General features: G+C 40.7%; 1 protein-coding gene across 1 annotated transcript in view; it reads left to right on the top strand.

The window, feature by feature from the left end:
* The window catches only part of LOC145994241 (uncharacterized), a 507,503-nt gene that overhangs the window by 28,112 nt on the left and 453,268 nt on the right, over positions 1 to 26,123 (top strand). Inside the window, exon 2 of the mRNA XM_083130343.1 lies at positions 9,962 to 10,040. The gene's annotated coding sequence lies outside the window, so the exon portion shown is untranslated. The remainder of the gene's footprint in view (positions 1 to 9,961; positions 10,041 to 26,123) is intronic.

Genomic DNA, 26,123 nt, shown 5'->3' with positions numbered 1-26,123 from the left:
CTTCGACCTTTTAGACACTTTAGACCAATCAATGAATCAACAAACACCGCACGAGTGGCCAACAGCGGTGGCTGGTTCGATTTCCGGTGTCCATTCGGTGCTTTTGGCGCCGACCCAGCGTTAGAAGGACCACTGGGAAAACACTTATCAATCCTGTCTCTAAAACCAGATGAACAAGGCGGTGGAATTACAAAACCGAGGGTTCTTGGCGTGCCATTGCATATTATGAACATAATGGTTATCGTGGCACTAGTTGTGGATTCTCTGTGTCATTCTCTGCTTTCAGTTAATGGAGTCGGTATGCTTCAAAGCGCTGTAGATTAGACCATACTCACAGGACATCCAAGAGCAAAGACAATAGTAGGCGTTGTCTACATTCAGTCTGTTCTCCACAATTGGATAAAGACGAATTGAAATAAAATCGTCAATTGACAACATCAACAGAATTTTATGCTTTAAAATAACACATGACATGGAATAAAAACGAAAGAAAATAGCGATAGACAATTTACTTGTACCGTTGACTGTACCTAGACGAGACTTCGCACAGACTTATATCTCAGACAAAGGTAATATATTACTGTGCTTATATCGTCCCGTAAATGTGGCACCCTGTCTTGTTCTCATCTCCAAATGTCTGTGGTCGCTCTTGAAGAGGAAGCCTCAGTTTTGCCTCTGTCAAAGGAAGATTTCAGTTTCTTCTCTCGAAAGGAAAATCCAAGTTTCTTCTCTCGAAGTGAAAGTCGCAGTTTCTTCTCCCGGAAGAGAAGTCCCAGTTTCTTCTCTCGAAAGGAAAGTCGCAGTTTCTTCTCTCGGAAGGAAAGCCCCAGTTTCTTCTCTCGAAAGAAATGTCCCAGTTTCTTCTCTCGAAAGGAAAGTCCCAGTTTCTTCTCTCGAAAGGAAAGTCCCAGTTTCTTCTCTCGAAAGGAAAATCCAAGTTTCTTCTCTCGAAGTGAAAGTCGCAGTTTCTTCTCTCGAAGTGAAAGTCGCAGTTTCTTCTCTCGAAGTGAAAGTCGCAGTTTCTTCTCTCGAAAGGAAAGTCCCAGTTTCTTCTCTCGGAAGGAAAGCCCCAGTTTCTTCTCTCGAAAGGAAAGTCCCAGTTTCTTCTCTCGAAAGGAAAGTCCCAGTTTCTTGTCTCGAAAGGAAAGCCACAGTTTCTTCTCGAAAGGAAAGTCCCAGTTTCTTCTATCGAAGGGAAAGCCCCAATTTCTTCTCTCGAAGGGAATGTCCCAGTTTCTTCTCTCGAAAGGAAAGTCCCAGTTTCTTCTCTCGAAAGGAAAGTCCCAGTTTCTTCTCTCAAAAGGAAAGTCCCAGTTTCTTCCCTCGGAAGAGAAGTCCCAGTTTCTTCCCTCGAATGGAAAGTCCCAGTTTCTTCTCTCGAATGGAAAGTCCCAGTTTCTATCTCGAAAGAAAAGTCCCAGTTTCTTCTCTCGAAAGGTAATTCCCAGTTTCTTCTCTCGAAAGGAAAGTCCCAGCTTCTTCTCTTGAAAGGAAATTCCCAGTTTTTTCTCTCGAAAGGAAATTCCCAGTTTCTTCTCTCGAAAGGAATGTCCCAGCTTCTTCTCTGGAAAGGAATGTCCCAGCTTCTTCTCTGGAAAGGAATGTCCCAGCTTCTTCTCTGGAAAGGAAAGTCCCAGTTTCTTCTCCCTCCAAGAAAAAAAGTCGTTTCGTTCTCTGAGGGAAAGTTTCCATGTTCCTATGTTCTCGAAGAACAAGTCTCAATTTTGCCTCTTTCTCGAATGGAAAGTCCCAACCTCGTCTCGATGGGAAAGTTTCGAGATAATAAATATAAAAATTGTAAAATACTTATCCATGTAAAAACACATACTTTTGTAAATTAATCAACACATATTTATGTTATATGAGAAACTTAGTAAAGAACAGCATAATGTTTCTTTGATTTAAGGCTTGAATATTTTATCTTTCGGCCAATGCATTACTGAAACGAAGTGGCAAGAATCACTGGCTCAGATTTTCGAAGTGGAAGGCTTCTATGGTTTTCCGATAAAACGCCATAAACCCGTCATTCCGCGAAATTTACAACTGTTATTGCGTCATTCGACAGCAACGACTCGTTAATGACGTTATGAACGAGACTACTTTTATGAAGATGCCTGTCACCTCAATCATTCACATCACCAATCATCTGGTCACCTCGCTTTAGGGTTAAAGGCGCACCCTGTAATTTTTAAAGGGGGCTGATTTTTTTAAAAACGTGAGTGTAAATATAAAGAGAGCGATTTCATTATATTTTGTGCTTTTCCCATCGATACAAGGCAACCAGCAATATTTCTTTCTCAGGGTGGGGGCAGCAGTGCTTAAAGTGGGCCAATCGTGGGCTGATGCTTACCTCCAGTTAAGAGAATTCTCATAAAGCATCCCCAGCATTAGCGTAATTTGCATAGGCACATAATGTCCTCACTTTTACGGCACTCCTCCTACATGCATTCACACTGTACAATTTCAAATTTTGAAGTACGTGAAGTCTTTCCAGATATCTCAGGGAGGACAAGTGCCCCACTGGCCCCCTTCGGTACGCCTATGCGTCGGGTGAGCAACTTTTGATAGTGTCATCTCGGTACACAGTAGCGACACCAGGAGAATAATCACATTTAACATATAACAGATTATTTTGAGGACTGATTATTTTTTCCGAGAAGAAGGAGGATAGAGAGATTAACACCCCTCGAGCAAAATGAACTGTTCTTAATATGCATTATGTAAAGGGACAAAGAAAAACGCGGTGAAGTTTTTCGAGCAGTGTTTGTAGAGCCTTTGAGTGAAAGGCCGCGTTGCTTCGCGCGTTGGCTGCAGAAGTTTACATGCAGCAGTTGACGTCGAGATCTCTGGGTATGGAGAATTCGCGAATTTGATTGTGCTGTCGGCAGCAAGTTGCAGTTAGATATTCGTGGACTGTTTTTGTAGATGTCGTTTGCCTAGTGGACAGTTAACAGTGACCTGTGTTACGGACATTTGAACGTTCGCGTGATTGGGAAAAGAGCGCGCGGAATTTTATTTAAATTCATACTGTTTTCTCGTGGCAACTTTTATAGCGCGAGAAGTGAAAAGAACACTGCAAGTGTGTAGTTGTGAACTGAGAATTTGCTAATCGAGGTGACGACGTTGATACCAAGTTCAACCTTTGAACTATGAATGCGACGGTGAATTACTTCGAGGGATAGACGTCGAAGATCTTCGAGGGAAAGAAGAAGCGGCGGAAAGAAGACATCAAGGAGCTTCTACCAATAGTGTCCCTCCCCCCCTTAGTGTCGAGAGCTCTCGAGATGTTTACTTTTATATCGTAAGTGTTGATTACAATAAAAGTGAAAGCGCAGCGCTGAGTAAATTTCGTAAGTAGGTCGACCATATTCTTTTAATTGAGGTTAAGTGTTTATTTTCTGTTTATTAATCCATGTTACTGACCTAAGATTAATCTAAGGCAACTGGAAGTAATTTTTGTATTAGTTTTAACTATGTAAAACAAAGCCCTCCAGCTTTCCAGGGCAAATTAAAAATCTATTAACCGCTAGTTTATTTTAGAAGTTTGTAATAAAAAAACAGTAAAGAATCCTTGGTTTTTTTTAAGCAGTTTTAAAGCGTAAATTAGAAATGTAAAACCAAAAATATGTTCTAGCGTAAACGAAACTGCGACTCAAAAGTCCAAAAACCACTTTTTATCGTTATAAACATACCGCTAAATATCACTCAAAAATGCACTCTTTTTTGGGTAAAAGAACATTGTCTTATTTGCTATGGAGCTTGGGGGTGGAGGCGAGTAAACCGAGGATGCCCGCGTCCTTGACCCCCTCTGGCGCGGCCACTGCTTACCAGAAGGTATGAACAGATTTATGAGCTGTTTTATCATAATGACCCTTAAGCTGCGTTTCAATTTTGACAAGTTCCAGACTCATGACGCGCAACATACGCCGGCGCATGTTGTGCGTCATTTAGTGCACCGTTTCGAATTTTCGAATTCAAAACTACTACTGCAAAATACGCCCGCAACAACACTGGAGTGCAGGACAGCAGTGTAGCGTTGTGCAGTGCTTTAGAGCAGTTCAGTTCATTGTTTATTCTCTTGTATTGTAATAATTTGGTGGTAATTTCACTTGTCTAAAGATGGATCAATACAATGGTTCGAACTGGTGACATTCAACGAGCTATATAGCTCGTTTGTGACATTCCACAACACTGACTCCTGTTCATATTGCTCTGTAAGTTTTACTATTTTATCTTTCGACCACTCCATATTGTCCACAAAACAAACACTCACGTACAACTACAAAACCAACTACAACAACTACACTCAAATAACAGGACGTTGTGTCGTGACGCCGCTTCAGTCCGAACAGCGAGCACGTGGTTGTAGTCGCGTCGTCTGTTTCTACTCTAGTGCGCATGCCCGTGCCGCAGGAACTTGCTGCAGGCTGTTTCGATTGTCCGCGGCGCATGTTGTGCGTCAAAATTGTTTGGGGCAATTTTGTCCCCGGCACTTGCGCCGCGGCATGTTACAGACAGTTTCCATCTCAACAAATGCTTCGCACATGCCGCGCACCATGTTACGCGGCAAATTTGTGGTAATGAAAACGGGGCTTTATAAGCTGAGAAAGCTTGTCTAAACGCACGGCCAAGAAAAATAGGTGTCTGGGCAGAATTGCGCTGGTGCCACATATGGGAAATGGAAAGCGAGAACGAGACGAAAGTAGCTGGTTCCCTCGCACTGTGGCGCGACGTCAACCGGGCTGCGTTGCCTAGTTCGAGCGTCAGACCGACCTCTCTCCCGGTCACTTCCAAGTCCCATTCAGTACAGAGCTGGTGATCGTGTGAATTGAAAGTTTGTTACAGGCTCCAGAAATAGAGTCCCATATCTATACGTCGGACTGCTGTTAAGCCTCCGAACACACGGGGCTGTGCTCCGAAGTGGCAGGAACGGGAACTTCTGGTACCCGCCTAATTTCGTGACTCTGCGTTTTAGTGATTGTGGCTATACTATTTATTTTGAGATGAGACCGAGCCAAGGGCGTTTATAAATCTAGACGAGACCTCCACACACACACGAGAGGGTCACATCCAGTGATGTGCGTCTACGCATAAACAACGATAGCCTACATTCTACGTGTAGACTATTTTATAACGTAATCTATGTAAACAACATGGCAGAAGGCGCTAGCTTAACCAAGGGTGCTATAGTAGTATAATAATTATACAACGTATCAATTGTTGAAGTGTGAAAAGTAACTTGTGTACTCTTCGTTACAATTATGAACAATTTATGGATGAGGAAAAACGCAACATGGAACATATAGTGTTTTGTGATAAAAACCTTAATTTTGCCTCACGACTGCCATCTGTTGTTTGAATACAATATAGCTTTTCGCTACGGTTGACGATAGAAAATGAAAATAATTTTTGTTGTTGTAAATAAGATTCTTGTCAGCTCGATGGGAACAAATATGATTGTAAATTCCACTTCCCTTTCACAAGTGCCTTGGAAATTAATTTTTAGTGTAGTTTATATTTTGTACGTAGTCTATGTAAACTACAGCCAATATAATCTACACGTAAATTACATGTAGACAACCTACGGCACATCACTGGTCACATCGCGTCTCGTTTCAATACCATACCTATCTGTATATATGAGGAGTTGTAGGAATAACACTCAATTCTTACAATGTAATCTTCCAGGTTCTACTTTTCATACAGCCAACTGCGTTTATGTGAGAGGTGAGAGAGGGATTCGTGTTTCATCTCTTAAATGATATTTCCTTCTTCCATACCAATGGCGAATGCAGAAGTTATAGCTGGGCGGGGCGAATTTCAGTCGGGTTTTTCATCTCACCGAGAATCAATTCTAACCTACAGTTGCACTGATTTATATGAACAATATATCGTACTGTAAACAAGAACTAAGCTGACTTTAGATTAGAGATGAGTATTATTTTGCAAAACTAGAGGTCATGGTTGAAATAGATTGTTATTATTGTATGCCGTTATCATAATTACCCCATTGCCTCCGCAAACTGAACAATCAGATATGAGGAGTAAAGTGAATCAACAAAGAGAACCAAAACTTATTCTCTCAAGGGGTTTCGCGTTCGCGATCCATTTTTGAAGCATATTGGAAGTGGCTCGGATTCAATTAACTGTAAGTCCAGTTCCGATTGTAAAGTGGAATTAATCAAGCTTTAAAAAATATTCTCGAGCCCCTTAAGCTTGGCGATAAAAGAACATATGAGTCTTCAATAATGTTAGGCATAATATATAATAATGCAACATATCGCGTGCGTACCGTTAGTTGAAGCCATAAATGAACACTGATCGGGTTTGCAATCTACAGGGAATTGCGAAACATTCTAAAAAAAGAAAAATAATTAAAATAGACCTACAAAGAGCGTGAATGATATAAGAATTGGGTACGTCATTCTACGATCCTGTCATGAAATATCAGTGCGTGCGCTTTCCACAGTGGGAAAGCACAAAAAAGCAAGCGTTTTTCCAGTTGCATATCCAAGCATTCCTCCCGTTTTCTTGCTTGACATCGCGCTGGATATTTGCGCAAGGCGTATTTATAACGAAATGAAAACAAATAGTCTAGAGCAGTACAAACAGAGACAAATGAACGCCGCAAAATGAACGCTTCCGGACGCAAATGTCCATTGCACAGAGCAGTTTTTCTTAATAGAAGGCTTGCGCATCCGGAAAGAAGAAATGAAAGCCACTTGACCAGAACGAGATGGGATTGAAACATATAGCCAATACATTAGCGCTCTGGATCCACCCCATCAACATATTTCAGAAAGGCTGCATTAAAGCTGTCCAAGCCACTTTGGCGAGCAGTACTATTTTACGAAATTCACTAGAGAGCTATCCTTCAGAAAAGTAAGTGAAATGCCTGCGTCATGTAATTATTGCAGGCAGCAAACAACGGGTGCAATGAATCTTTTAAATTGCAGATAAGTATCTTTAAAAATGTATGCAACTCGGAATGAAATTGCAGTTAGTGCCAAAAAACCATGAAAAAACGTAAAATCTGGCTTTAAAATGTATTTCCAGTTCTTGGAACGACACCGATTCAACTACCAGTGTCGTCTCGGTCTCGTATTGAAATTCGAGACGAGAATGAGATCAGTCCATTCGAAGTGTCTACACGCTACTGAGAACTAGATGTTTGTTAAACGGAAATGAACTGCCTAAGAGTATATAGTTCAGAACTTTTACTACATTACAGTGTATGGTCATTGGTTTATGAAAACGGCACCATTTAATGAATGAACATTGCTCAACTGTGAGACTTAAACATACAATATTCAATGTCAGTTTGCAACGCAAGCGCGCATGCGCAGGAATCTCCCCTGCAGAGTTGCCAACTGTACGGTAATTTCATGTTCCATACGGTCGTGAGGTCCAGACCTTCCGCCGTACGGTAAATGCACTATCCGGGAGGAAATTTTTAGACATATCGAAAGAAATTGGGAATACTGAAGTGCCATACGTATGTCCTATACTACTATGGTGGACGAACATCAGAAATTCGCGCTAACTTCACAAAAAAATGTATATTGTTTTTTGAACAGAGAAAGATACTTTGGAAAACTGAACAGAACATTCTTGAAGCAATTGTCGGCCTGCACAGAAACGTAAACTGCAAGAATCAACACCAAAGCTTTCCGGAACCATAGTCTGCAAATTTAAAAATCATATCTTCTCTTGTATACAATAAATGTTTCTAGGCAGCAAGTATAAACTTGATGCGACTCTTACGAACGGCAATATTGAAGGCGAGGCCAGGACGATTTTTTTTACAATCATATTAATTTAATAGGTGACCTATACTCTTACATATTCTAGTCGATATGCCAATGGTAGGGTATGCATAAACCGGAGTTCGAGTCCTGGACCTGGTCGAGACAGAAATTTCCGCTTGAATTTTTACAAAGTATGTGTGTCAAATCATAAGGTAAATTTCGGCTCCTGTTGCACTAGTTGCACACTAAGTTTACTGCTTTATACAGCTTAGTTGTAAAATGCAAGTAAAAATTTTTAGGGACTACAGTGTGAAAACCCTCTCACCTTTGTTATTTTAGCTTCAACTTTTTAAATCTGGTGTAGCAGTTGACTATTCTGGTTGTAAGCATTCATAGGCTAAGGATATACCTATTTGTCAACAATATATAAATTGAAATAAGACAACATTGTTAAGCAATTGTTCAGATGTTACCATAGAAAGTAAAGGGCCAACATTGCAGAACGAATTCAAAATATGGTAAGAATTTTAAGAACTTAAGAGTATTTACCTATGTTAACGCCAATTCCGAACACATCACTAAGAGTAATTGCATCGTTATACATATATCTTTATGGCAAGTTAGTGAGGATGTACTATGTTATGACTGGGAATACTGATAAGTTATTCTTGAACTGTGTTAGCATGATAGTTGTATGGAATGAAACACAATCCATAATGGTTGGTACTTATTGGTGTTAAAGTATGGTGTTAATGCTGTAATTTAAGTATGAAAAATAGGTTTCAGGTTTCGGCAACGCTATCAAGACTGATCGTTGCAAAGTAGATAATATAAAAGCAATGATTTTATAAAATAATTGGCAAGACAGACTACCTTTACTTATACTGATATCATGAAAGGTACAGGCAAACACTATAATAATTTTGAAGGTTGGCGTTACGAATTATTAATTTGCACGGTTGGTTTCCATTTTGATGCCACCCTTTGAATTTGTGTAAGGCTACCAGTCCATGTACTAACTTTTTCCTGACCTCATTCGGGACGTCAAAATGTCCCGATTTCTTGTCAAGTCATTTTTTTCTTTACCTTTGTAGTGTTTACTCAGTCATAATAAACATACAAACGCATATTTTCCACAAAACATTGTTGATTCGAAAGATAAAGAAAAATATAATATGCAAGCATGTATTCATTACTAACAATCATTTTCCATCTAGTTTTAATTTGTTCAAACGTATCGAATCAAATCTGGAATTAAACCATACGAACAGTTTGTAAAAATATTGCTCTCTAAATTTTTCATTTACATTTCAATATTCTAATTTCGGGAATCTGTTTTCTTCATTTCCAGTAATATGCTTTTGTTCTTGTTGCATCACATATTGTGCGTAATAACAATTGTTTATATGATTAATTAATAACATGTATCATTTATGTGTACGCGCACGCGGTCATGCAATGCGACAGGAATAAAGTAGTAAAAACGTCCCGATTTCACGTTCTCGAAATATGATAGCTTTAAATTTGTGCAGTGGTTTCATGATGCGATGCGAAGACATCACCTTTGGATTTAAATATGTTGTTCTTTCCTCCATGCTGGAAGAACCCATCTCCCCAAGGCAAATGGTGCATCCCCCCTCCAAGATCATGCCATAATGTTCTTAAAGTATTTAATTATGACAGAGAGCTCTCCTTTTCTTCACCTACCGGATTACAATTGGTACACGTAGCAGCAAAAGTAATTTGCAACCTGCTAAAGTAAATGAATTACTAAGGAAATATATTCTGATTTCCCCTCTCTCGCCTCCTCGCACATATTGCAGCATGATGCCAAGGTGTAATAACTTTTTCACATATTTTAGAAAGATGGGTAGTATTTTAAGGGAAAGAAACGCCCATTGTGACGGCACGGTTCGCAACCCCCCTTCCCCCCGCAGGTATCCTTGCATCAATTTCATCACTCATCCTCATCCTTCGGATTAACCTGACGAGATATTAAAGCAACATAACTTAAATCGATGGAATTAGTGCAATTATTCTTTCGTAATTTTGCAATGCGTGGTTAACGGCTTCTGATACAATCTCCGTGGTGGATTGGATAGTGTATCTCGGTAGTCTTAATCATTCTCATTGTTGCTCTAGAAAAGCGAAGTAAAATAACCAACATAAAAATTAATTCGACTTTGCTAATGTAGTGATGGTTCTTTTTTCAGGTGATTACTTCAGTCATTTCGCAACAATGAAGTTGAATTGAAAATTCCCTATCAACGCTATTTACGGAAATCGAGTTCGGTAAGTGTGGAAGAATATTTCCTGTCTTCTCTTTCTGTTAGTTGTAACCAGTGACGTGCGTCTACGCGTAAACATCGATAGCCTACATTCTACGTGTAGACTATTTTATAACGTAATCTATGTAAACAACATGGCAGAAGGCGCTAGCTTAACAAAGGGTGCTGTAACAGTATAACAATTGTACAACGTACCAATTATTGAAGTGTGAAAAGTAACTCATGTACTCTTCGATACAATTACGAACAATTTACGTATGAGGAAAAAACACAAAATGGAACATATTATAGTGTTTTGTGATAAAAACCTTAATTTTGCCTCACGACTGCCATCTGTTGTTTGAATACAATTTAGCTTTTCGCTACGGTTGACGATAGAGAATGAAAATAATTTTTGTTGTTGTAAATGAGATTCTTGTCAGCTAGATGCGAATAAATATGATTGTAAATTCCACATCCCTTTCACAAGAGCCTTGGAAATTAATTTTTAGTGTAGTTTATATTTTTTACGTAGTCTATGTAAACTACAGCCAATGTAATCTACGCGTAAATTACGTGTAGACAACGCATGTAGAGGTAAACTTATAGTCTACGGCACATCACTAGTTGTAACCAGATACTATTTTATGATCAGGTGAGGGTGAGACTGCTGGCGCACGCAAGGGGGAAGGAGCTTATGGGGCTCCGGCCCCATCGGAAATTCTGAGAAAAATTAACATTTTCAATCGAAAACAATTTCAAACTCGAGAGAACCGAAGCAGTAAATTCTGTACCCTTATAAAATGAACCCCGATTACAATTTTTGTCTTTGAACAACTAAAATGAAGCTTAATAATGATAATTTCTAAATATATTATTGTGTATCCCAACGCGCAACGGTGTAATATACACCTTTACAATTTCAACCCCCCCCCCGAAAAAATCGTACGTTCGCTAGTCTTCGAGACTGTTTATTCTAATGGTTAAAAGCTCCTCGCCATACCACATACCGCCAGAAAGTCGTTACTGTGTAGAATTGCTCGTTTCTACCTTCAGTACGAGCGTTAAGTATGTACATTGTGTGCCCGTTGAAAAGGACGATGTGTTTCGAGACTCATTGTAGCACATACTGGAAATGTTTTTCCCTTTTTGTATAGAATAGCGGGCGGTTATGTAGGGGTCCATTGTCGAGCATATTCTCATTGTTCCAAAAATAACTACCACCTCCATATATAATTACAAGAGACGAAAAAATTGATTCGTATTCTTACGTCAGTATTGTACTGTCGACCACACACAGCCTATACAGGGTGAACAGAAACTATAGGGACAAACTTCAGGAGGTGATTCCTGATAAGTTAAGGAACAAAAAAGTTCATATCAACATGTGTCCGGAAACGCATATTTACCAAGGTACGAGGTCTGGCTGAAAAATAATGCCTCCTATTTTTTGTGACGGTGGAAAGACATTTTGGATTTTGAGCAACCATGCTTTGTACTCTTCAGACTTCCCCCTTCTCCATTCCAAGTTTCAAACTTCTATCACCAGGGGTTGCTGAACTAGAGCGAGGAAAATGGCAGCAGGTAACCATACTATGCTGGTGCACCTGAAACTGCGTGTGATGACCAAGTTTCTAACTGCAGAAAATGTGTCCCCCAATTGACATTCATCAGATAATGAAGGCTTTTTATGGCAATGAATGTGTAACGTCAGTATTGTATGATGATGGGCTGTTCCTGCTCACAATGAAAACCCCTGCCGAGGAACTCTCAAGAAGTTCTTTGTCACACAGTTTCAGGTGCACCGCCATAGTATGGTTACATGCTGCCATTTTCCTCGCTCTAGTTCAGCAACCCCTGGTGATAGAAGTTTGAAACTTGGAATGGAGAAGGGGGAAGTCTGAAGAGTACAAAGCATGGTTGCTCAAAATCCAAAATGTCTTTACACCGTCACAAAAAAATAGGAGGCATTACTTTTCAGCCCGCCCTCGTACCTTGGTAAATATGCGTTTCCGGACATATGTTGATATGAACTTTTTTGCTCCTTTACTTATCAGGAATCACCTCCTGAAGTTTGTCCCTATAGTTTATGTTCACCCTGTATATTTTGATTCCTAATTTCAAATATGGCCTTTCTTAGCAGGGAGACTTGAGGTGTGTTTTCTCCAGACTAATTTTTCTTATTCGCCGACCTTCGTGGTGGCGATACGACGTCAGGGGTCCTGGGTTCGACTCCCGGCATGCGTGTTCTTTGTGAATATCCCTTCATCAGTTACATAATATCACCACTTATCCTCATCTTTGCGATTAGCCAAAACTGACAGAAATGCAAACTAAAATCAATGAATCAATAAATCAATTTTACTTATTCGGTTTGGAAAAACATGATTTTAATAATTAATTCTGCTAAAACATACGGCTTTTCCCGCTGTTAGAACGGCTGTGATTCGGTACTACTATGCTTCAGATGTCACGTGTGTCAACTCTTTTCATACCATAACGTGTGTCTCTCCTGTTAGAAAGAAATAAAAGCAGCGAATCCCCGCTTCGAAATTTGGGACAGCGGACAATATGAGTTCGGGTTTGAGGTAGTGGAATTGTCCGGATTCGGACTTTGGTCTTCGGATCATGAATCCTGGGTGTGGATTATTCGAACTAATACTAGCGGATCATGTGCATTAATGCCAGCAGACCAGCGAATCGTGAGGATTAGGAGCAGCTGATCATCAGGGTTGAAGTGTCTGACCGTACTGATGTAGAGCGACTGATCATACGGATTTGTAGCATACACTCTTGCAGCTTATCATTCGGATTTGAAGCAGCTGACCATCCTAATTTGATGCATCTGACCATCCTAATTTGATGCAGTTGAACATCCTGATTTGAAGCAATTGACCATCCTGATATGAAGCAGCTAACCATCCTGATTTGAAGCAGCTGACCATCCTGATTTGAAACAGCTGACCATCCTGATTTGAAGCAGCTGACCATCCCGATTTGAAGTAGCTGACCATCCTGATTTGAAGCAGCTGACCATCTGGATTTGGAACAACTGACCATCTGGATTTGGAGCAGCTGAACATGAGGATTTGAAGCAGCTGACCATCCAGATCCGAAGGAGTTGACCATCCAGATCTGAAGCAGCTGACCATCCTGATTTGAAGTAGTTGACCATCCTGATTTGATGCAGCTGGCCATCCTGATGTATCTGACCATCCTGATTTGAAGCAGCTGAATATCCTGATTTGAAGCGGCTGATCATCCGGATTTGAGCAGCTGATCATCCGGATTTGAATTAGCTGATCATCCGGATTTGGAGCAACTGATAATCCTGATTTGAAGCAGCTGACCATCCCGATTTGGAACAACTGACCATCCTTATTTGACGCAGCTGACCATCGTGATTTTAAGCAGCTTATCATCCGGATTTGGAGCAGCTGAACATGAGAATTTGAAGCGGATGACCATGAGAATTTGAAGCAGCTGACCATGAGAATTTGAAGCATCTTACCATCCTAGTTTGGAGAGCTTAACATAAGTATTTGAAGCAGCTGACCATCTTGATTTGAAGCAGCTGACCATCCTGATTTGAAGCAGCTGACCATCCTGATTTGAAGCAGCTGACCATCCTGATTTGAAGCAGCTGACCATCCTGATTTGAAGCAGCTGACCATCCTGATTTGAAGCGGCTAACCATCCTGATTTGAAGCAGCTTCCCATCCCGATTTGGAACAACTGACCATCCTTATTTGATGCAGCTGACCATTGTGATTTGAAGCAGCTGGCCATCCTGATTTGAAGCAGCTTATCATCCTGATTTGGAGCAGCTGAACATGAGAATTTGAAGCAGCTGACCATAAGGATTTGAATCAGCTGACATCCTGATTTGAAGCAGCTGACCGTAAGGATTTTAATAAGCTGACCATCCTGGTTTGGAGCAGCTGAACATGAGGATTTGAAGCAGCTGACCACCATGATTTGAAGCAGCTGACCATGCTGATTTGAAGCAGCTGATTATCGTAATTTGAAGCAGCTGATCATAATGATTTGAAGCAGCCGACCATCCTGATCTGAAGCAGCTGACCATAAGAATTTAAAGCAGATTACCATACGGATCTGAAGCAGCTGACCAAAACAATTTGAAGCAGCTGACCATAACAATTTGAAGCAGCTGACCATCCGGATTAGAAGTAACTGACCTTAAAGATTTGAAACAGCTGACCATCCGGAATAGAAACAACTGACAATTAAGATTTGAAGCAGGTGACCATCCGAATTTGAGCTTCATACCATGTAGGCTAAAAACGGGGGATCACCAAGCGGATTGTCCGGATTAGGGGCGGTGCAAATCCTCCAATTTCGGGGCCGAAGACAAATTCGGAATTGAGGCCTATTCGATTTTAATTATACCAGGAGTTTGGATTCCATTCCTATAGGCTATTTTGTATTTGGGTTGAGTCTCGAATTCTGTACCAGCAGCACTTGCAAATTTTTAATCCTGCTGAGTAACATTGTAAATTTCTGTGTAATACGAATACTGCGTCAGGACGAAAGTGCACGGGAACCCCTTCGTCAACAAGAGAGCAGTTAATGAGAAGCAGAGCTTTATGGCGCAGGTTAACCGGCGCTGAAAGACCGTAATGATTTAAGGCTCGGATTTATCGCCGCTGCGTACGACCCGTGCGAACATGACAATTGGCAAACGCGACATCTGTGAACCGCGTAAAACACGACCAAACTGCGTTTAATTAAGCACACGTGACCTTCTATTTCCCTTTTGTGTCGAGCCGCGATGAATGAAGCTTTCATCCGGTGACACCCACCGCTGCGAAAGGGGCAAGATGTTCATTTTTTTTAACACCCTTCCACTCGTTGTTCAGCCATGTGTTTCTGTTTTGTTAAGCGATGGATAGTTTCAGTTTTTGTTTCTATGGTTCGCAAACATGTGTGCGGCTTTCCATCAAGGCCTTGCCATGGCGACAGAAAATTGAATCATTTCTCGAATTCTTGAAGATCTAGGATAAGGACTTTCGATCGAAACTTTGTTCTAATGGTTTTTTTATAACAAGAATGATAAACAATTAGTTTGACTTCAAATTTGCTTTAATGATACTATGGAAAGGTAGTGATTGCTGCTACAACTGCTTCAAGCATTCCCATTGGCTGGCAGCTTTTTGGGGTAGTAAATAATCTGTGGTGGTTAGGTTAGGCAAGTTGGGTTTGGTTCCCTTAGAAGAAGACGACGACGAAAATGGTTGTAGCAGCAATACCGACCATATGAAAAAAAAACACATCAAGAACGAAGGATAATGTCTGTCTCTGTGTGTGTTTGTGAGATTGTTGCATACTTTCTTCCTCCACACACACAAATTTATATATCCTTTTCAAGATACCATTGCACGGCGTATTACGAAGCCAGGGGTCCTGTGTTCGAATCTCGACCTGGGCCTGTAAGTGCCCCTTCGTCATTTTCATCATATCATCACTTATTATCTTCGCGATTAACCAAAAGTGACTTAAAAGAAGTAAAAAAAGAGGAATCAATCACGCGACCATTAAAAAGAGAAAGAAAGATAAAAGAGAAAGAAGGATAAAAAGGTGGAAGAAGAACGAAAAAGAAGAAGAACAAAGAGAAAGAAGAAGAGAGAGAGGGGGGAGCATTACCAGATCTACACACTAACAATATATACACAATAGAAGCATAGGAATGCAGGATATATATAGTATGAAATCTTAGTAATCCAACGGCTATTGTTATTGGCTGGAGGCTTTCCATAGCCCCTACTTCCCTTCTGGCTCCATTGGCTGCAAGTGTCAACAATTGGGATATCCCCATTTCACCCATTCTTCAGGATGTAAGAGGAGTCCTTTTGAAAAGTCACCAAAAGGTCAACCTCACTTCCAAGCAGTACACTCCTGTAGACCAACGAAGCTTTGGAACTACTACAATACTACAATACTACAATTGCGGTATTTGCTTTTAGAACTAACATTTTAAATTACAATTATTGCCATGAAACTTTCACTCAATTTGCAACAATAACTTTTAATTACAACGACATCTAGTTCTGCCATCTCCTGGTTTTTGTTATCAATTCTTGTCGTTCCGTTTCAAAAATAGAATATGACATTGTTCGGTTCTTTTCAGATATAAATAGGCTGGCTCATGGTTCCACGAAACTATTATAAATACCTAGCAACAGCAAACGTAATCCATACAGTGGCGACGATTGGGTCCCAAAATTAGTGGGGCAAGGTGCAAATAGTGGGGGGCAAGGACAGTTTACTTTCCCTTCATACGTAAGGTTTAGCATAATGCGGGGACAAAATGGGCAAAAAGTAGGGTGGGGGCAACTGTCCCCCCCATCGCCACCCTAATCGCCGCCACTGAATCTATACAAAGATTCTTCTATTCTAAATGCTCTGGGAAGAATTCAAAATTTTAGTTTTGTTTCTTGGATTGAGACATATTCGAAAATAAACCTTGTCACACACTCGTGATCTAATCGAACCTTTCGCTTGTAATATTTACCCTTGTTGAATTATTAGTTTTCAATGTGCCTGTTTGCTGATTTGATTGTTTTCGTTTCTCTTCCTTGATTATTTTTTATTTTGAATTTGCGTCCTTGTTGAATCAGTAGCATTGAATTTGCTCGCTTGTAAAATTAATAGTTTGAATTTGCTCGCTTGTTGAATTAATCATTTTGAATATAGTCCTTGAATTTGAATTTGCTCTTTGTTGAACCAGTAGTTTTGAATTTTACTCCTTGTTGAATAAGTGGTTTTGAATTTTTTCCTCCTTGAATCAGCAGTTTTCAATTTTCCTCTTCGTTTAATTAATAGTTTTGAATGTTCCTCCACGTTGTTTTGAATTTTCCTCCTTTTGAATCTAGTTTTGAATTTACCTCCTTGTTGAATCAGTAGCTTTAAATTTTCATCCTTGTTGAATCAGTAGTTTTAAATTTTCATCCTTGTTGAATCAGTAGCTTTAAATTTTCCTCCTTGTTGAATCAGTAGCTTCAAATTTTCCTCCTTGTTGAATAAGTGGTTTTGAATCTTCTTCCCTTTTGAATCAGAAGTTTTGATTTTTCTCCTTGTTGAATTATTAGTTTAAAATTTACCCCGGGTGAATTTGCTTCTATTGTTGACTTAATATTTTTACCGCTTCATTTGTTGAATTAATAGTTTTAAATTAACTTCTCTTACTCTGCACACCAATCACAGTTTAAGAACATTCTTGCGTATTCTCCCCATAAACATAGTCCTTTGTTCTCTCGTTGCGTTATCTTGAAACCTACGCATCCTGCCTTATTTTCTCGGCACGACAGACAAAAGAACAGAGAGCCCTGGTTAAATACTGCATGCGACAGGAATCTCGTCCACCGAGGAGGGAAAACACGCTGAATGCTAATGTGAAAAATGTTACATAATTAAGATTGTGTCTCCCCTTCCCATTTCTCTATGTAAGGCGCGTCCTTTTTTTTTCCTCGAAGCGCATCCGAATGTCAACTTTTCTTCCTTAGAGCTTTGGAGACGGCGTCACTGCGTGCAAACGTAACGCTAGCGAATAAAATCGCAACGAGTGTACTGTCCTTATTAAGTACGGTCACCAGCAATACAAATTAGATGCTACTCTATTCACTGCGTGGGTGGTGTGCGTGTTGCCTAACTTGAAAATTGAGAGCAGTAGCGGCGTTTGGGTCCCAAAACTGGGGAGGGGGGCAAGGACAGTTAATTTCTCTTGGTAGACAAGGCTTATCATTAAGAGGCCATAGTGATGGGGCAAAAGTTGGGGGATGGCAGTTGCCCCCAAGCCCCTCACCCAGAACCGCCGCTACTGGCGGAGAGTGAAGTTGAATACGAAATCTTCAGTGGACATCGTCTCTAAGTTATGCAACACACACGTTGCCATACAAGCAAGTGGGTATTTCGGGCTTCGGGCGTCCCATTTTTTTTTCGCGTGTACTGGCACATATAAAGTTACTTACGAAAACTGTCCGAACTTTAGGAATAGAGTTTTGCACCACGGACTGTAAATGAGTGCTTTGGTGCGACCGGGTCTGGGCTCAACACATTATTTCGCACCCAGTTAACCCTAACTTACCCTTGCCGTACGAGAAACTTACTTACCTGAAGGGGGGATCACAGGCTCACAATTTTTAAAAAAAATTACAATGCAAGAATCCATTTTCTATTGAATCACTGCTTCCATAGTTGATTATAGAAGTACAGTTATTTATTAATTATAATAAATACAAAAATTTCCACAGAGGGCATGCGCAGGGCCGTTTTTTTTGTTATTAGCGATAAACGCGAAAGATGCGATGCGAGAGATGCAGCAAGCACGTAGTATATGCACGATTTATCACAAATGTGACTGATTTACGGCTGTAATTTTTTTTTCGAATTTTCGCGAAAATTGAGTTTCAGCGAACATTTTCATTTTTACGATAAAAAGGAAAAAGTAATTTTTTACAATTTTTTTTAAAGAAATATATATTCGATTTGAAGATGTTGGCTGCAAAGGAATGATAAATCATTTGGAAAGGCACAGTAACCCGATTTTTTAAATTTTTTTTATGTGCAGGTGACTGGGCTTTCCTGATCCTTTGACACATTCCATTTATTTAGAAATACGAGGGTGGATCATTAAGTATCGCACAACAATTTTTTTAAAAAATAAGTTTCATAGGTAAGACAACATAAATTATAGACATTGAAACCACATCTTCTAGCTACATTTCGACATAGGAGCCAAGTCTGTCAACACATCTTACCCATCATGGCACTAGTTTCAATATACCCTGTTCATAGAACTCCGTCATTTGGGAATACAGCCATCTGCTCACAACCGATTGATCATCTTCATCGGAATTGAAGCGTTGGCCACCTATGAATATCGCATACCGTATCGTAAGAAATGTGTAACCGCTCTGACAAGGTTTTCAGATGGATTCACCAGTCGTTGAGAATTGCCTGCTCAATGGCTGTAACATTCCGTTCCGTTGCAGCTGTTACTGGTAGCCCGGAAAGTGTCGAGTCAACAAGGTTCACACGGCCTCCTTGAAAGAATGTGCACCACCTGGAGATGTTGCTACTGTCCAAACAGTCTTCCCCATACACGCCCAACATTTCCCTGAGAATTTCACTAGGGTTTTGTCCTTTCGCCCACAAAAGACGAACAACAGCTCATTGCTTTTCACACGTTGACGACAATAACATGCACGCCATCTTTGTTAAGTAGTTCACGCTTCTGCGGCAAGAGTTATACCTGATCGAACAAATGCCGTCTGTAGCGCGAACTTCAAACTATACATCTATAAAATTTCAACGTCCCAGCCACAATAACATCGCGGGAAAAAATTGTTGTGCGATACTTTATGATCCACCCTCGTACATTCGTTTTTAGCTGCAAGAGTAATGGAAGGCATGAACTTCTATTTATTCTCCTGGGTTTCCCCTTCGCATTTCTACCGATAATTTTCAAGAAAGTAACTGCCACCAGGCAAATGCCACAGAAGTCTGAAACACGTTTTGTTCCACCACCCTTCATTCGCCTTTGAGAACTCTCCTTCCCCCTCCCACTTGATCGTCTGCAGTGATGGAAATTCCAATGGAGGTATATTCTACATTTCTGTGAAGTTGGGAATCACTTCAGGTAAGCTTAAATATCACATCAGTTTGTTTCTTTCTGACCGAGATTTTCAGAAGGTGAAATTTATTATTTACTATTTTTAAGCTTATTTTCCCATCAATGTTGCAAATATTATGCCTTGTATCAAATCATTCATTGATTTAGTAACATTATGTACAAGGGTTGGATAAAAAGTAATGGCAACACTGCTGTCCCGTGAAAGGGGTGAGTCACCGCGCCACAAGCGTTTCGTGGCTGATAAGGGAATGTGAGTGGGAGCGATTGTATGTTATTCAGTCAAAAAACAGCAGTGCTCTGAAGCAGAGGACGAGAGTGCAAGCGCCCTAACAATATGTTTAGGCAAGAAGAACAACGTCTCTCAGGCAGACGGTCAACGCTGCCTACTTCTGCACCTTCTTGCAACACCACCTTCGTCTCGCATTAAGAAGGAAGCGACGGCACGGTGTCCCATCATCCTGCTTGACAATGCAAGGTGTCACACTGAGAACAATGTGACGGCGCTCCTGCATAACTGGTAGTGGGAGGTACTGGAACATCCGCCGTATTCACCGGTATGAGACCGTGTTATTACGGCCGTTTTGTCAAAATGAAGGAACCACTGGGCGGGAAGCACTACGACACGCGCGAAGCCATCATACGTGTTATAGGGCGGTGACTGCGGGACATCGACAGAGATGGACGCGCTGACGGTGTACGACGCCTTCCATACGTGTGGCAGAAGGTCGTAGAGATGAGGGGCGATTACTTTGAAGGAATGTAGCACGTTCTCCTCTGCCAATACAGTCAAGTACCAATTATACCAGTGTTGCCATTACTTTTTATCCAACCCTTGTATAAGTGCATGACATTAATTACCACGAAATTTTCACGAAATTACTGCCATATTTTTAAATAAATAAAAAAATATATATATTTTTCACGAAATGTTTGAAAAATTAACACCAAAAAACCCGGCCCTGAGCATGTGGGACAGTCTCCGCATGGCTTTTCCCTCTGAGTCAGTGTTGCCAACTTAGCTGTCTTGGAACCAGATCTGGCGTGCACTCGTTTGGCTGTGAACTGGGGCGCCCGCCCCGTGCCCCACTGTGATACCATCACTGGTTTCGGCACACGCACACCAACTTTTGCCATGATTATACAATTTGCACGTGACGTGATATTGATATATTGGCTGCGTCGCTCCAACCCCTCTTATATCCCCAGCTACCTTTTTTTATAGCGCCGTGTTGACGTGAAATTGGCATAATATTGTTATCAGGGAATCCTTTATTTTCGATTTCGTACGACCATGAGATGGATGATTCCGCCGGATCTAGATAGTGAAAACTAAGAAAAAATTGTCATCAATTTAGAGTTAACGGTAATAGCAGCGCCCCACCCCTTTGACAAGTAACATTACTCTATAAAGCACTTCGTAAATCTAGTTCCTTGAAAGTCAGTTTTAACTCCATTTAAGGTGAAATTTAGCTCTTTTATGCGCACCAGGTTTGGCAACACTGCCATGAGGAAAGAAGAAATGCATTGGGCATATAGGAGTATTATTTGATTTCTTATCTTGGGAATATGAAACTTCCGATGGAATAGAAAATGATATCAACGGGAAGAGGGCAGTTTGAAGAAGTGATTGCCAAGCAGAAAAGTCGAAACTCCCATTTGATTAGCCGTAACTTGATGTTGAAGTCGATTCCCCATAAGGAATACATGGGATTCCGAAAATTCTTATTCTTCATCTTTTTCAAACATCGTGTCCAGCTTAATAATCAACATAAAAAAAACGCTTCCACTTGCAACATGGAGAGAAATTCATACTCTTGGATACACCCAGGTTTTTTTTTAGTAGGAGTGCCCATTCGGGCGATATTGAAATAAATGTACAATTGGTGCGTAACTGTACCTCCTCCCCTTAATAAAAAATAACAACATGTGTCACATTTTACGATTCACTAAAACTCACAGAAACATAATATTGTTTCATCAATGCTTTTTGATTATAGGCTAATAATTACAAAAAAATACTATAATTGCCAACCAATTGTACACTCTCACTGGCACGAGTGTCTCGAATAACAGACATTGAAAGGGGATGTCTGATAGGTCCACCAAGTCAATTTTGCCCTCTATGTACATAACATTTATGAACAAATATCATGCAGAAATATTGGGAAGACACTAGGGGAAAAATGTAATTTATTTTTATTTTTTAAATAAATTTTTCACATTTGAAAACATCGAAAAACTAGAGGTGGTGGGCCTGACAGCCCCTCCCCCCCGCTTCGGGTAAGCTAGTGTTAAGCAGTTCCCTAGTTGAGCTTCCTTCTTAACAGTGGCGATGGGACTCGATGGGCTGACCAGCCGACCTCCTTGAGGGAGTGGTTAGCACCGCATGCTGCGACGCAAGTGTTCCCCGGTTAGAATCTCGTGCTGGGCGTTCAATAAAACATTTCGCCCCCTTCCACGAGGATGAATGATGGATGATTAGATGAAATTGAAGAAAGGACTCTTACAGCTCTTGTGACAACAATGCCCATGTTATTATCTACAAACTTATGAACCTTCCTCTTTCCTTCAGGGGTTCCTAAAGCTTTGGATTGGCATATCACTAAAACAAAATTCATACTTTCGTCGTACCTTCAAGTAACGTTACGCGATTTTTAATGCTAACATTTAAAATTGCATGATTACATTGCCAAATACTAGCAACTAATAATTTATACAATTACTACTTAGATTACTTTCTTTTATTGATATTAAAGTAAGAAGCAGCTACCACATTAATAAAAGTAATGAAAATAGCAGTGGACAATTTGCCTACCATTATTTTTGCCGTTGACTGTACGTGTAACATAATTTGAGAAACCGTGGTCTATTTCATTTTCTAGGATATTGTAATTTTTTGTTTATATATTACCTGGAGGAAACTCTGTGGGGCAAAGGCGGACAGGGGCGTGGTGCTGATCACATCACCCCCACCTACGGCCGTGACGAAGAAAGTGTGGGGGCTTAACCCCACACCCGCAATACACCTTCATGGCGTGGTGCATAGCACAGGGGAGCACTTTACCTATATATATATATATATATATATATATACCTAGTCTTACCATAAATACTGTCCCAAAGTTGTAAGTAAATAGACACAAAATGGTGAGAGATATTGTAATATCAGAATAACATGAGGTGCATGGATGCATTATGAACCAAAATCACAAATAATTATTCGAAATGGCCACCTTTAGCACTGACACACTTCTGAAGTCTTCGTGGCCACGCATCAATTGAATTACGCAACACATCGACTGGAAAATGAGCAACTGCCTTCAGAAGAGATCGACCGCTTTAAACTTTCAATATTGGGATGTCTCTTCTTCCAAGCCATCTCCTGAAGCTTGGACCACAATTTGTAGTACAAAAGGTATAGGTCCGGACTTGCAGAAGGCCAATCTGAAGTGGAAATGAAGTTTGGAACATTTGCTATGAGGGCACGCTCCATTTCTATGAAAAAGGGGTAAAAACATCAGCCAAAGTGTACCAGCAGACAGTGCTTGAGAAACTATGCAAGAATCTTACCGACACCATCTTCCATGGAGAGAACTGGAGCTTCCAGCAGGACTCAGCCCCAGCACACAAAGCACGCACCACCCAGCAGTGGTTGGAGGCAAATGTCCCTGACTTCATATCCACGTCACATTGTCCCTCTGCCAGTCCAGACTTAAACCCTTTGGACTACAAATTGTGGTCCAAGCTTCAGGAGATTGCTTGCAAGAAGAGACATCCCAATATTGACAGTTTAAAGCGGTCTCTTCAGAAGGCAGCTGCGGAGTTGCCACTTGATGTGTTGCGTAATTCCATTGATGCGTGGCCACGAAGACTTCAGAAGTGTGTCAGTGCTAAAGGTGGCCATTTCGAATAATTATTTGTGATTTTGGTTCTTAATGCATCCACGCACCTCATGTTATTCTGATCTTACAATATCTATCACCATTTTGTGTCTATTTACTTACAACTTTGGGACAGTATTTATGGTAAGACTAGGTATATATATATATATATATATATATATATATATATATATATATATATATATATATACGATTGGGTTCCAAAACTGGGGAGGCAAGGGCAGTTTACTTTACCTTACATAAGGTTTAGCATAGTGCAGGGGTAAAAGTGGGAAAAAGTGGGGGGCAACCGTCCCCACGCCCTCCCTGATCGCCGCCACTGATATATATATATATATGCACACAAAACAGAATGGCACAGGCTAGCTAAATGCAAAGGGGGTGGGTGAAAACAACAAAGCGAAGCAGCTAATCAAAAATTGCAGACTCCAATTTGTTTTGGGGAAAAACAGAGAGATAAAACTTTTATAAAATGTTTGGGAGGGAGGAGCGCTATCTGTGATCAAAAAAGAGAAAACGAATTCAATAAACAGCTGCTCGCCTGATGAAATGGGCGAGAATTTTGTTTGTGCAACGCAACCACTAAACTCTATCAACTCGAAAATTAGATGCTGCTGTCCAAAAGGTATTTAGGGCAATGAGGAACGATTCAATCGTTCAAGATGAGAGTGTTGAAAAAAAAATCTGGGAGAATGGATGGATTCAGTTGCAATAAACCTGCCAATCAAAACAATTAGAGCCAATATCCCATTTATAATGACTATTGTTTTTATATCACTGACTGCTGGTTATATTTGTGTAACAGCGGTTCTAAACCAGTGTTTTTCAACCGTCAGTCCCTGTCGTCAATTATACGGGTGGTGGAATAACCGCGAAAGAGATTTAGCGATAGAAGGCACAACCGCGAAACATATCACAGGATTAAATACGAAAGGAACAATCGCGAATGGATTTAACACGAAACGGATTAAGCGTGAAAGGAATTTCAGCGAAACGGTGTTAATTCCGAAACAAAAATTGAACGCAGGAATAAGCACGAAAGGAAGAACAGCGAAACGGAATAAGCGCGAGAGGAACAACAGCGAAATTCAATAAGCGCGATAGGAACAATAGCGCAATTGAATAAGCGCGAAATCAAAATTGAGCATCGGAATAAGCGCGAGAGGAACAACAGCGAAACGGAATAAGCGCGAGAGGAACAACAGCCAAATTGAATAAGCGCGAGAAGAACAACAGCGAAACGGAATAAGTGCGAAACCAAAATTGAGCATCGGAATAAGCGCGATAGGAACAACAGCGAAACTGAATAAGCGCGAAACCAAAATTCAGCATCGGAATAAGCGCGATAGGAACAACAGCGTAATTGAATAAGCGCGAAATCAAAATTGAGCATCGGAATAAGCGCGAGAGGAACAACAGCGAAACGGAATAAGCGCGAGAGGAACAACAGCCAAATTGAATAAGCGCGAGAAGAACAACAGCGAAACGGAATAAGTGCGAAACCAAAATTGAGCATCGGAATAAGCGCGATAGGAACAACAGCGAAACTGAATAAGCGCGAAACCAAAATTGAGCATCGGAATAAGCGCGAGAAGAACAACAGCGAAACGGAATAAGTGTGAAACCAAAATTGAGCATCGGAATAAGCGCGAGAGGAACAACAGCGAAACGGAATAAGCGCGAGAGGAACAACAGCGAAACGGAATAAGCGCGAGAGGAACAACAGCCAAATTGAATAAGCGCGAGAAGAACAACAGCGAAACGGAATAAGTGCGAAACCAAAATTGAGCATCGGAATAAGCGCGATAGGAACAACAGCGAAACTGAATAAGCGCGAAACCAAAATTGAGCATCGGAATAAGCGCGAGAAGAACAACAGCGAAACGGAATAAGTGTGAAACCAAAATTGAGCATCGGAATAAGCGCGAGAGGAACAACAGCGAAATTGAATAAGCGCGAGAGGAACTACAGCGAAATTGAATAAGCGCAAGAAGAACAACAGCGAAACGGAATAAGTGCGAAACCAAAATTGAGCATCGGAATAAGCGCGAGAGGAACAACAGCGAAACCGAATAAGCGCGATATGAACAACAGCGAAACTGAATAAGCGCGAAACCAAAATTGAGCATCGGAATAAGCGCGAGAAGAACAACAGCAAAACGGAATAAGTGTGAAACCAAAATTGAGAACCGGAATACGCGCGAAAGAAACAACAGCGAAATTGAATAAGCGCGAAACCAAAATTGAGCATCGGAATAAACGCGAGATTAACAACAGCGAAACGGAATAAGCGCGATAGGAACAACAGCGAAACGGAGTAAGCGGGAAACCAAAATTGAGCTTCGGAATAAGCGCGAGATTAACAACAGCGAAACGGAATAAGCGCGATAGGAACAACAGCGAAACGGAGTAAGCGCGAAACCAAAATTGAGCATCGGAATAAGCCCGAGAGGAACATCAGCGAAATTGAATAAGCGCGATAGGAACAACAGCGAAATTGAATAAGCGCGAAACCAAAATTGAGCATCGGAATAAACGCGATAGGAACAACAGC

Source organism: Lepisma saccharinum, chromosome 10, assembly GCF_977018435.1.
Source record: "Lepisma saccharinum chromosome 10, izLepSacc3.1, whole genome shotgun sequence".
NCBI lineage: Eukaryota > Metazoa > Arthropoda > Insecta > Zygentoma > Lepismatidae > Lepisma > Lepisma saccharinum.
Note: the sequence above shows the minus strand (reverse complement) of the source record. Positions and strands in the feature narration are given on the sequence as shown.